The following is a 12868-nucleotide window of genomic DNA, read 5'->3' as shown; positions in this document are numbered from 1 at the left end:
GTCTGACCGAAAAGGGGTGGAGGGCCTTTTGTTATTCTTTCTTTAAAAGTAAAAAGTTTCTGTTTAGTTGCTTTGGGGTTTGGGTTTTTGTTCAGGTTTTTTAAGTTTGTTTTTCCTTACAGACACTTGAGTACAGAGGTCATAATGTGACATTGCTTTCCTGTCATTTCATAAGGTTCTTAGCTTTCTTTTAGTATGCTTAATGTATTTCACATCTAATTCCAAAAAAATAAATATAAGAACACCTGTTGTATCTTTAATAATATATCTATGGTCACTCCAGTGTCCCTTCCAAAATTATGGCTATTCTGCTAGCTGGCTCCCAAGCCCCTCATCCTGCTGGCTGGAGTGCCTTGAAGTTTGCTGGCGATTGCACAGTGACACACAGACCCATCCAACATGGATATGCTGTGGTCTCTCCAGCCCCGTGACCCATGGTGCCCTGTCCCATGGCTGGCACTTCCACCTTCATGGGAAAAGCCTGGAGACTCATAGCCTGGGAGGAGTTTAATGAGAAGACAGACTGTGCTGATGGGATACCTGCAGAGCACAGCCAAACAACTTAATATTTTCCTGTTGGATGGTAATGTCTCTTGGGCATGGCAAAAGGAACACTTTTATGAAGATTTGACACATTCCCTTGGAATGAGATATTTCACCAAATCAACAGTAAGTACCAGTAAATCATTAAAATTTGTGCTACTCACATAGGAAAACACAGATACAAAATCTTCCTAGAAACAGAGCAAACCTGATTCAGACAAGTACATCTAGGATGTAAAGGTGGCCAAGACTCAAGTTTTTTTATACACTTTTTATTGATTAAGTATTTATAAGTTTTCTTCCTACTGCAGAGAACTTGGAATTATTTGGCTTTGAGCAACCTGTTCTAGGGGAAGATGTTCCTGCTCAGGGCAGAGGGGTTGGAAATAGATGGTCTTTAAGGGCCCTTCCATCCCAAAGCATTCTGTGATTCTATGGCTCCATAATACTGCTCATAGGAGTTGCTTAGGCAGAATTCAGCATCATACACCCTTATTGGCTCTGTTCTCCTGCTCTGTGGTAATTTCTATGAACAACATACTTTCTCCCCCAAAGGCATTGATTAATTTACTACTTCCAGGTTTTCCTGTTGTATCTTCAGGCTCTCATTGTTTCACTTGTTTGTTTCAGTATGTGACTAACTAGTTTATTTCCTAAGCTAAGTCTTTTTATGTTTGCTGTGTATTCCTTTATTGCTAAGGAGAATTACACAGCATGTCTAAAGTTTTCCCAGAATGGTACAGCCCATGTAGACTCCCATCTGTCCAAGACAAACTCAACTCCAGAACTGGCTTTCTTGAAGCAGTAATAGGAGGAAGGAATTATCCATTAACACCACTATCTATGCCTTTTCCCTTTTCTTTCCCTGACCAAATGCTTTCTGAAGCTCCGCTCCATTATTATTTTATTACTTTTATGAAGCTCAGGTACATTAGTGAGACTGATTTTCCAAGCAGAGAGCTTGCCACCTCAGAATCCTTGCTTCACTTTGTCTTTAAAGCAGTAAGAGTTTACTGAGTGAATGTGGGGCAAGCTGAGGGTGTAAGAAAGTGCCTCAGTCTGTGTAAGTTGGCCCCAGACCACAGTGAATTTTGCAAGTCAGAAATCATCCAAATCTGTTTCACATGGCAGTAAATTGGTACAGTCAGCACTGCACACAATCACTTGTTTGTCCTTAAAATCTGGGAGAAAATTCATTCTGGGTTCATTAGCTGATGAGCCCATTGTGCATGACCTTTTGTTGGCAGTGGCCTCTAATAATACACATTCTTCAGAGCTGAGAGCCTCTGGCCACTGTCGCTTCAAGTGGAGATCCTCATGGGGAACCATCTCCAATTACTACGGGATGCTACAGAACTACCCTTTCTCTCTTCTCCTGCCAGGAATAAGGTGGCCTTTATATGTAACAAAAAAAGAAACACATTAGCTGTGATGTTAAGTTAAATCGCCTGGTGAGCCCTTGCTGTTACGCTGTTTCTTCTGGAGAGGAGGAGGGAGCCTGGAATTTGCGAGGTTATGTAATAGGTGCTGAAGACAATATCGCTGTGCTCCAACACTAATCGGAGTGTTTACAACCCTCCCTTTTGTAGCTTCCACTGAATAGCACAAATTCCTGTGGGGGACCTTTTACATTACCGCAGGAGGTGGCACAAAGAGCTCATTCGACGGGGACTAAGCAGCACTGAGTCCCAAGTGAATAAATGGAGCAGGTGGCACGCTGCCACAATGTTAATGTGTCCAATAGGCCGGGGATTATGCTTGAGGCTGTGGGAATGAATCGGCCCTGCTTCTGACTGAAACAAATTCCCCTGTTGATGAGCAGTCCTGAAGGGGATTCAAATTACGCAGGTGCTCAACGTAACAGAAACTTGCATTGTAAGAGGCAAAAAAACCCCCACAACATTCCTTATAACACCACTGTAAACAGGATGCATCTTGAGATGGGGATGTGTTCCTTGGCACAGGTCACCTCAAGCAGCATCCAGAGCCTTTCTTCATTTCCCTCGCATTCCAGAAAGCAGTAGAGAGAAGTGGGTAACTCCTCTCAGGAGGTCAGATTTATTATGTGGGATGAAGCCAAAGCCAGTGGCTGTTCTCATGTGAATTGAGGAGTTCTGTCAGCAGTAACATCACATGGAAGGTGGCCCAGGTGCCCCCACTATGGGGCTGTGTCAGCTCCCGCACTGAGACTGATGGATTGTGGTGCTTGCTGACCTCTCATTCTGAATAGTGTAATCTCACAACTCCTCTGGCCATATCCATCTTTAATCACTGGCAAAAGAATCACAAAATCACAGAATGGGTCAGGTTGGAAGGGACAACACTGGGTCACCTGGTCCACCCTCTCTGCTCAAGGAGGATCATTCCAGAGCACACAGCACACATCTGTGTCCAGATGGTGCTTGAATATCTCCAGCAAGGGAGACTCCACAACCTCTCTGGGCAGTCTGTTCCAGTGCATGATCACCTGCACGGTGAAATTCTTCCATATATCCAAGTAGAACTTCCTGTGAATCAGTTTCTGCCTGCTGCCTCTTACCCTATTGCTTGACACCACTGAGAAGAGCCTGGCTCCAGCCTCTTGGCATCCTCCCTCCCTCAGATACTTATAGACATTGATGAGGTCTCCTCCCAGTTGTCTCTTCCCAAGGCTGAACAGATGCAGCTCCCTCAGTCTTCCCTCATAACAGAGATGCTCCGGCCCCTTAAATATCTTTGTTGCCCTCCACTGGATCTGCTCCAGGAGCTCCATGTCTCTCTTGTACTGAGGAGCCCAAAAGTGGACACAGCTCCAGATGCGGCCTCACCAGTGCTGAATAGAGGGGCAGGATCACGTCCCCCGACGTGCTGGCAAAGCTCTTCATACTGCAGCCCAGGGTATCATCGGCGTTCTTGGCTACAAGGGCCACTGCCTGCCCATGGCTCAGGGACGCTTACGTTCCTTGTGTTCCCACAGGAGAGATGGACCTGCTGCCTGCGGGCTCTGGGCGGCTGTTGAGGGAGCTTCACATATATCTCGCCGGGGTCCCTCGCCGAGGTCCCTCGCCGGGACGGAGGCCGGGGTCCCCTCAGGCAGCCAAACCCTGCTTCCACGGGCCTGGGGGCTTCAGCAGCCCTGGGGGGCAGAGAAGCTGGAACCACCCCCGCGGCGTGCTGGCCGCTGGGAGTTGTAGTGCAGCGGCCAGCAACGACCTGTAGTGCCCTTGACGGCAGCGTCCCCCGGGGGAAACTACAACTCCCGTCGTGCTCTGCGCGCCTGGGTGGGAGAGACCGGGCCCGCCCGCCCCACCTCCCCGCCCTCACGGCCGCGCGGAGCGAGGCAGCGGCGCGTGCGCGGTGGCGTGAGCTCGCGCCGCTCCCCGCCCGTCCCTGCGAGCGCCGGGCGGCGGCGGCGGCGGGATGGGGCGCGAGGCGGGGCGTGCCCGCCGCGCCTGAGGCCGAGGCGGAGCCGCTGCGCGGGCGAGCGGGACCCCCCAACGGTCAGTGCAGGGCGCGGGGGGCGGGCGGTCCGGCCCGACAGCCCGGTGAGGGCCGCGGGGCCGTTCCGGGTCCGGGCGGGCGGGCGGGGGCGGAGGAAGGGGTGGGGGGGGGGGGGGGGCGCACAACTGGCGGCGCGAGCCGCCACCGCCCCGCGGCGCGCGCGGCTGCCGGGTGGGGGAGGGGCCGGCGCGGGCTGCTCGAGCAGGAGGGAGGGGCGGGGCCTCGGGAGGCTCCGCCCATTTTCCCTCGGGTCGCTGCTCACCCTCCCTCTCCTTTGCCTTCCCTGCTTCCTTCCTTCCTTCTCTCCTTTCTTTCCTTGCTTTTTTCCTTCCCTTCCTTTCCTCTCCCCTTCCGTTCCCCGCCCGGGCGGGTGTCCGGCCCCTGTGCGATACTTACGGGCCGTGTTGTCCCTCCTGCCCTGCCCTTACGGGCACCTTGTGCGCCCTGTTTCCTTAGGCGTTTGCTCCCTTTGGATCGTGCGGGGCTCGCTGCAGCTCAGTTTGGGCTCCGGGTTGGCTCTTTGCAAGGTCGTTTTTAGTTGTTTTTTTTTTTTTTTTTTGTGGGGAGGGAGAGGTCAGGGATTTATATTCTTTTACCTTCACCTAGAGGTCTCATCTTAAAACAGTAAAAGAAAATTTACTGCTGTTGTAATTTTTCTGCATCTAGCAGGTTCTAAGGATGTCATGTTTCCTACCTGATAATATTGTTTAGAAACTGTCTGTTAGTGTTCATCATAGAATCACAGAATGGTTTGGAAGGGGCCTCAGAGACCATCTACTTCCAGCCCTTCTGCCATGAGCAGGGACACCTTTCACTAGACCAGGTTGCACTGAGCCCCATCCCAGATGGCCTTGAATGCTTCCAAGGATATGTTAGTGGGTGATGTATGAGCAAATACATCTTATTTTTAAGTGATAACAGATGTTCAAATGAGTGACAAAGATAATGCCAGCAATCCACACTGGAATTATCTGTTCATGAGAATGGTGTGGTTTGGATTTACTCCACCCCAGTGTCCCTGAGGTTAATGATAATTGTTGATAGAAAGTAATCATTTAAAAAACCCCAGGCTAAGGCCTTTTTGCCAGTTGCATAAACCAGGGTGATTTGTGCAAGTCCCTTGTTTCAGCACAGGAAAACAGCCCTAACTGTGCCCTTAAATAGGTTTCTGATCTGGAGACGGCTTGAAGTGCTTACCGTGAGTGCTCTGCACTGCCATCCCCCACCCTTTCAGGGGTGGTGTTAAGCTTTTGTTGGATATGATGCAGGATGGTAATGGATGTAAATTTATTAATGAGCTTTCAGGGGAATGGCAGAGGGATCCATTAGATTTGGGTTTTGATGTTACTTGAGGTGTTGCATACAGCTCGTGGTGGATGGTGCTGTGCTTCAGTTCATTTCAGCTCAGTCTGGGTATAATCCCTACAGTCAGTGAGACAAGCTCTTGGGGGGCTCTTTTCTACAGAGAAATAAACAAGAAAGAAACAGGAATTTTAAAAAGCCCTTCCAAACTGTTGTAGTTTTGAGCATTTAGTACTTCTAAGTGTGTGAAATTTATTAACCCTTTTGCTATAATTTTCTAGCTAACTACAAGAATACAATGTCTATTTTGTTGAAGTAGAGAACTTTACATTTCCTGTCTTACAGATCTCATTTCTAGGTTGTAGAAAATAAATTTTCTTTAGTGTTCCCACATCTGAAATGGAACATGGGAATAGCTGCCTTCAAATCTTAATACTCCACGTGCAACTGCTGCACATTGTTCTGTCTTAGTTCAGGTGTATTCAGGGGTAGGAGGGCATATTTTGTAGTATGGATTGGTGGGGCTTTTCCCCAAAGCAAGGATTACACAGTGAAATCACTGGTGTGATTTTAGTTATGTGGGGAAGAAAGTTCTTTTTCTATAGGGCAGATTGTTTACATTTCTACATGTGCATGTCTACACTGGAATAAATTGTCCTGGAATTGCAATAACTGCATTCCTGCTTCAGAGCTGCACGGCTTGGTTCTGCAGATGTCCTTAAAGCAAAGCTGACATGCACAAGCCCTGCATCTAACTCTTTATAGTTCTCATCTCCACTGCACCCTTCAGGCACTCTTCCCAGTGAGTTTTAGCTGTGTTTTCTTGCAGAAAAGCTTTGCATATTTCCTGAGTAAACACTGCTGTTTCTTATGGGCAGGCAGTTCTTAGACTAATATGGAAGATGCTGCTGTTCAGCAATAAATATCACCAAATGCTAACTTACTTTCCTTGGGTAAAGCTTGGTATCATGTAGCTAGCCCCAGAATGCCAAAATATAGGATGATATTTACCTTCAGTTTATAGTAGGATAGTGTAGCATAATCTACCAAGCTTGTCTCTGAACTAATGTATCTGATTATGTGGAATCAGTGAATGTTTTGCTACCCTTACCACTAGTCATGATTTGCTATGTGCATGGTGTGCTATCCTTCATCAACTCCTTCTGCTGTTCCTCAGAGTCTCATGGATGGTAGTTTTCAAATTGTTGCTAAAAAAAAAAAAGTATATCAAATGGGCCCAGAGCTGGGCTGGAAGTACCTTATGGAGTAGGAAGTTTTACTTAGGCTGCATCCCCAGAGGTGGTGGTGTTGAGGGGTGACTGCTGTCCAGATAAGGTTTACATCTTCTGCTTGCCATGGCCAAAACCAGAAGGGTAAGGATGCAGGCTGAGTTTAGAGAAAGGAAAGGTGTGACTCCATTCACTTACCCTTCTCATCCCAACCATCCCTCGCCTTTTGGGCTTGACATCAGGAATACAAACTCAGTTGAAGGTGTGGAGGTATAGTAGAGTGAAACAGACTTTGATGGTGGCAGTAACAGCAAGTCTGCAAAGCTGAATAGCAGCAGGGATCCAGTGCTCCCCGATTCCAGTTTATCTTTAGGCTGCAGTAAAAACTGGGGAATGACAGCTTGCTTGGGGCAGCTGCTGGGAAGTGGAGGATTTATATGGTATTACCCAAGTAAGGAGTGGTGATCCAGTAAGTTGGCTCATGCAGTGAGTTGGCTCAAATATGTCCAAGGAGTTTCTAGTTCATTCTGTCCTGTTACTAGCGGATAATGTACTAGGAAAACATTTATTTAGGTTTCATCAGTAAAGTGCTGTGACAATTTTGAACTAGTAGGGAAGAATTTGTGAAAAAGATAAATATCAGGTACAGTGACTTCAGTGGATAATAAGAAGGTAAAAACAACATTTAATACCTGAACAAAGTGTGTCTGACCAAAAATGTTTGGAATGTGTAACTGGGTCCTTAGTGTTTTTTATTATTAGCTGTGCATTAAAAAAGCACAGAAAACATCTCTTTTTCTTATCTAATGATGAATTCCACATATACCTCAGAGATCTGCAAATTCAAAGCCACAAGATCACAGCATTTAGAGCAATCAGTTCACTACCTACAAGCAGTATTTCCTTTGATAACTAATTAAGGTGTGTTTAAATAGAGAACATGATTTGGTATTTTTTTCCTTGTCTAGTTCCTGTGATGCTCAGTAAGCAAAAGTACAGATAATGAAGATGTCCTAGTTTCTTCCAGAAGCAGCTTGGTGTAGGATCCTGACTAAGAAATAGCAACTAATCATTTAATAAACACATAATTTTATAATAATAATGAAAAAGTGCTGGCCAGATGCTAAAACAGTAATAATATAAATCAGTACATACAGTGAATTGTTAATGTGTATTAATAGTAATGTAATATTTAGCAGAGTTTAAAAGGAAGTGTTTATAGTATTTATAGAGCAAGTGTTGTATTTTAAATAAGCTAATTTAGTATTGTTTTCTACAGAAATAGGAAATAGTGCAGAATAAAATAATGCAACTATTCTGATATAATACTAATAATTGAAGAATGTGATGTAAGTCACTTCATCTATCCTGGTGTGCCCATAATTGTTAATAGCTTGCTGTCTATTCAATTGTTGTAAGTCCTAGGGAGGTAGGCAGAAATACAGACCTTATGCAATCAATGCAAAGAGAAAATTTCTTTGAAAGAAGGATGATGATCCTTGGTGGTACACATTAATTTATGATATGACCTTGTAGGTGATCCCTGCCTTGCTTGATGCAGGCTCTGTGTTCCCTGGAGGAAGCAGGGAATGGTTCATGATTGGTGCCAGCTGCAGCGCGACCGGAGTGCAGTGCTGGGGCAGACCCTGTGTGCAGGTGCACAGATGCCCCATTTTGCCTGCTGGAGGCTATGCTTTTTCATAGATAGGGATAATCCCACCCTTCAGTGCAGTGGAAGGGTCAGCTTCCCAAACAGCAGGAGCAGATTCCTCATATCCACTCTGCCATCTTTATTCTCTTTCTCACCCACAAGGAACAGAGCTTTTTTAGACTGGCTATTCTGGTCTCTGGAGGCACACAAGGAAAGCAAGGGATGAGTGATGGCTGTTTGCATGAGGTGGGAAGGGCCAGATGGTTGCTGGAGAGGAAGAAAGAGGAGCGGGTGCTGGGTGGTAAGGTTTGACATTCCAAATCAGAATGCAGGTTTGGACCAAACTGAAATTTATTTTAAGGAGAATAAATTTAGTTTCGTGTTCGTTGTTTTGTACATTTCTTAGCAGTGACTAATTCTTGAGTCAATTCCAATAGTTATGTATAGATAAAATGTATTTTTGTACATTTTCATCCTCTCTAGCATGAAAATTTCACATGTTTCTGTTATCTGGGTGAAGGCAGCTCATGAAGTTTTCTTCCTGTTTCACAGTTCAGTAGGATCTCTGGGCTTTTCCTGTCACTAAAGGACAAGACATCTGGCAGAAAGGAGCTCTTGGAACTGATCATAGAACTCTACTACCAGAGCTTGAAGAATGACTTTTGAAAACACAATATATGATGATAATTCTTAACTTGACACTAGTAGAAAAAGGATATCACAGTGGCAAAAATTGCAGCTTCTCTTTCTCATAAAAAAATAAGTTAGAAAATTTCAAGGGTATTACTTCTCTTTAAAATCATATCTAACTTGTAAAATAGGACTTACACCTATGAGCTTGAAGCTATAATTTAATGTTTATCCTCTAATGGCTTTTGTGAAGTTTAACATTTATGATACCCTGGTGATGAAGCTTGTTGCTACTTTAACATTTCTAGCCTGCCCTGTTGTATTTTGTAAATACAAGGATCAGCAGTCAGGTGCAGAATTTTTCTGGATGTTGCCATGAAAATAAATTTTCAGTGAGTTTTATTAGCATGAATTAAATTGAGTGCTGAATGTAAATTCTAGTGCTAAACATGCCAGCAATTAAACTCTCTCATTTCATGGTAGTAGTAGTGGTTTTCTGCCATGAATACTATGGAAGTTCATAATTCTCTGGTATCGTTTTCCTATATCCAGTATACTGCTTTCACATACTTAATACTGAGTGTGTTAATGTAGTGTATAATTACTGATAAAAGGTAATTAAGTTGACAGATATTTTACTGTATTTGTACTGCTCCAGTAGATTTTAATATTGTGAACCAAATGCTGTATATAAAAGTGTAATGCTAATCTGTAAAGAACCCAAAATACCTTTTGTTTTTTAACTGGATTCAAAGAAAAAAGTAATTTCCTTTTCTACATTTCAGTTGCGGTGGCTTAAAAGGAGATACCATTCCTTTAAGATAGCCTAAGGAGCTTTTTATATTTTATGGGATATTTTTAATTGATTGAATGGACTAAAACCTTGGGGGCAAAAATACCAAGTGATTGAACAGATTTACCCAGAACCTCCTTGGATTATTTCAGTCCAGTGGTTTTAGCTTTTCTTGTTCTTTAGGTGTTTTAATCTTGACAAATTCTCTAAGTTTTCCACATGCTGGCCACTTGTTAATTCTAGATGCAGAGATCTTTCACAGGTCATGCTTCTAAAGATTTCATTCTGAAATTTGGGGTTGCAGTTCTCCAAAATTCATGCAGTTTGCACCACTGGGGAGCAGATGCCTTTTAAGCAGTCAGGTTTTGAAACATTGTTGGAGGAAACAAATTTCAGCTTTCCAGGTGAAAGAGGAAGTGATGAACCTGTGGAGTTCTTAGCTGCTACAGTATATTAGTGTGACTGATATACCAGGATGTATATTTAAATGCATGTTCCTTCACAAAGATAAATAAGAACTAATTTTCTGGCAATGGCTTTCAAAATGTATCTTTGAATATGCCAGAACCTGTATACAACCCCAAAAAGCAGTGGAGAAGGCACATCAGTTTTACCTATGTCATTAATTTTGTGTGCTGCAATTTTATGATATTTTATTTGGTCTATGATCAAATTTCTTTGCAGTTTTCTGTGCTTCTTTTGGTTGCTCATTTTTGATAAATCCTTTAGTAAGTAAGGTTTTAATGTCACTTCAGTCAAACTTCAAACACATCTAAAAGACACACAAACATGTAAAAGAAGTTTGCAGTTGGTGTGCATCATTAGAACAGTCAGTTTTGGTGAATGTTTTGACAGGTAGGTTTATTACATTTGGTGGGTTTTAGTACTTATGTGCAAGGATTTCACCACTCTTAAAACTGCCTTACACTGATGGAGGCAGTTTATCTTCTTTTGAGGGAGGGATAGGACAAAGGCCGTCTTTGGTCTTATGTGTTTTCAGACTTCCATTAAACTATCTGCTCTAATTTTAATTAAAGCAGCATGACTTATGTTTAGACAAGGCAACACAACAGATTTGGAAATGCAATCAGATCTTCTTTGGTCCTGTGCTATCAAATACCAGACCATTCCTCCATCTCTGAAGCATACAGTATTTTTAATGTTGTATTTGTGTTATTATTCAGTTAATTTTTATTATTTTGGACAAGTAGGTTGAAAACATCAATCATTGAATTTCTTAAGGTATGGAGGTTTTTTGTGGTATTCTCAACATGTAGGATTGCTGAAAATTGCTGCAGTAGATGCTACAGACTGAGCTAAATGAAACCTGTTTTAGAAAGTATATGTGAATTTAATTTTAAATTCTAAGGATATTTATACATTTTTCTAGAAGGCAGGTGTTTCATGTAAGTTTTCTTCTAAGGCTGACTAAATTGGGATAGAAGACAAGGCAAATAGTGTGAACTTGTGGGTCTTGCTGCTGTCCCAGTAACTGGCATTTTAATGGATGGCAGATTCCTGCTTTCTCTGCAGAGACCAAGAGCTGCCCCATGGTGGGTGGTGCCACACCTTGCCTTGTATGTATTTCTGAATGCTTTCTGTGTTCACATGCGTGACTTTTTGCAACATCTCAGCCCTGGAGATGGTGATGTTAATCATAATTAATAATCTGCTGAGCTTGTAAATATTTAAATTGACTTTCCTCTTGGGTATTGAGTGAATCTGGGGCAGACACGGAAAGCAGAACTTGTTAATCCCATCTCTACGTATGGCACTGAAAAAAATAACTAAAAATTCAGAAATTTGCTGAAAGGCTAAATCCTTCATGTGGTGTTGATGAAGAGCTGTCACTGGCATTAATGGGAATACGTCTGGGAAGAAGAGATGGTATAGCCCTACTCTTGTATGGAAATGTAACATACCATGCTAATTTTTCTTTTTTTTTTTATATATCACATGAGTTTGAAAGACATTGACATCTATTCCCGCAGGTTCCTGCTGCAGACATAACATGGATCAGCAAAACAATTATTTTGTTGGCATGTCTCAAAACAGATCTCAAAATAAAACAAGCTACATCAGAAAAAAACCTTTTGGTGGGTAGAACTATATCTACAATAAGGCTGTGCTGAAAACTGCTGTGCTGGGAGCACAGAAATGTTACACGTCGATCCATTATTGTTAAGTTGGGAAAACGTTTGCGTGCAGCCCAGTCTGTGCTTGATTCTACTCAAATTGGACTTAATAAAGCAACCAGTGAAGGCTGACTTTCAGGTCAATAGCCACTGATGTTAGCTTGATAATAAACAGGACTTTTAAGCCAAAGCAAAGGTGATAGACATAGATATCAAATAATCACTAAGAATAATCAGCTGATAGAAACAGTTATTAAATAATCACTAAAAATAAACTGTTTCTGGATCAAAGTCTTCTTTTACTTTTCCTTTCTGCTGTTATGGTAGAATGGGTTTTATCTCAACCACCATAGTTCCATTTAATATTCACTAGAAACTGAACATGTTTTGCCATTGTTGCCTTGGAACATGCAGGGTTTTAAACATGAAATGAATCATACATGGAAATTTTTAATCTGTGTCCTGTATCACACTATGAAGAGATCCAAGCAAAGCTGTTCTTTGCTTCCTCTTCTGCTACGGAGTTGTCAGTTCAAGTGATGTCCTGTAATTGATAGATCTTTTCATCTATGCTCAATAGATGGTGGCAAAAATGCAATGTAAAGCATAAGAAAGATAATTTTCACAGTTCAAGCCCTAAAGGTTTGTGTGTCACTAATAAACTTTCAGAAATGGCTTCTTTCTGGGTATGATAAGGCCACAGAATTGAATATTCTTTGCCTTTGGTAAGGATTGTTTGTACTGCCTTCCCAGTTAAAGGATTATGAAGTGACTTCTGCAAAGTTAATGCTGTTTGAAAATTCTATGAATAAAATAACGATCACAATTCACCCAATTCAGTGAAGAAGCATGGTGCTTCTAATTGATTTTTTTTCTGTATCCAGTCTGAAAGATGATATTTGAATACTGGATTAAAAAGCCACACTGTCTGGACTCAGCATGCAGCTCTCCGTGCAGCAGCCATGCTCTGCCGTTCCCTCTATGTGTTAAGCAGGTTTATGGAGTGTGGCAAGGCTCTCTGTGGCACTCTGTGTTTGGGGGTGGCACTAGGTGGCTCTAGGAGGACAAACCAGCAGACACCCCAGTGAAGTGATGTTGGTAGAGG

At 43.0% G+C, this 12868-nt stretch overlaps 1 protein-coding gene across 1 annotated transcript in view; it reads left to right on the top strand.

Moving 5' to 3' along the window:
- The first annotated feature begins 3919 nt into the window (after positions 1 to 3919).
- RALBP1 (ralA binding protein 1) overlaps positions 3920 to 12868 on the top strand; it is a 32883-nt gene continuing 23934 nt past the window's right edge. The window contains exon 1 of the mRNA XM_066561645.1: positions 3920 to 4022. The gene's annotated coding sequence lies outside the window, so the exon portion shown is untranslated. The remainder of the gene's footprint in view (positions 4023 to 12868) is intronic.

Source organism: Molothrus aeneus, chromosome 1 (assembly GCF_037042795.1).
Source record: "Molothrus aeneus isolate 106 chromosome 1, BPBGC_Maene_1.0, whole genome shotgun sequence".
Lineage (NCBI taxonomy): Eukaryota > Metazoa > Chordata > Aves > Passeriformes > Icteridae > Molothrus > Molothrus aeneus.
The sequence above is the reverse complement of the archived record's forward strand: the minus strand, read 5'-3'. Positions and strand labels throughout refer to the sequence as shown.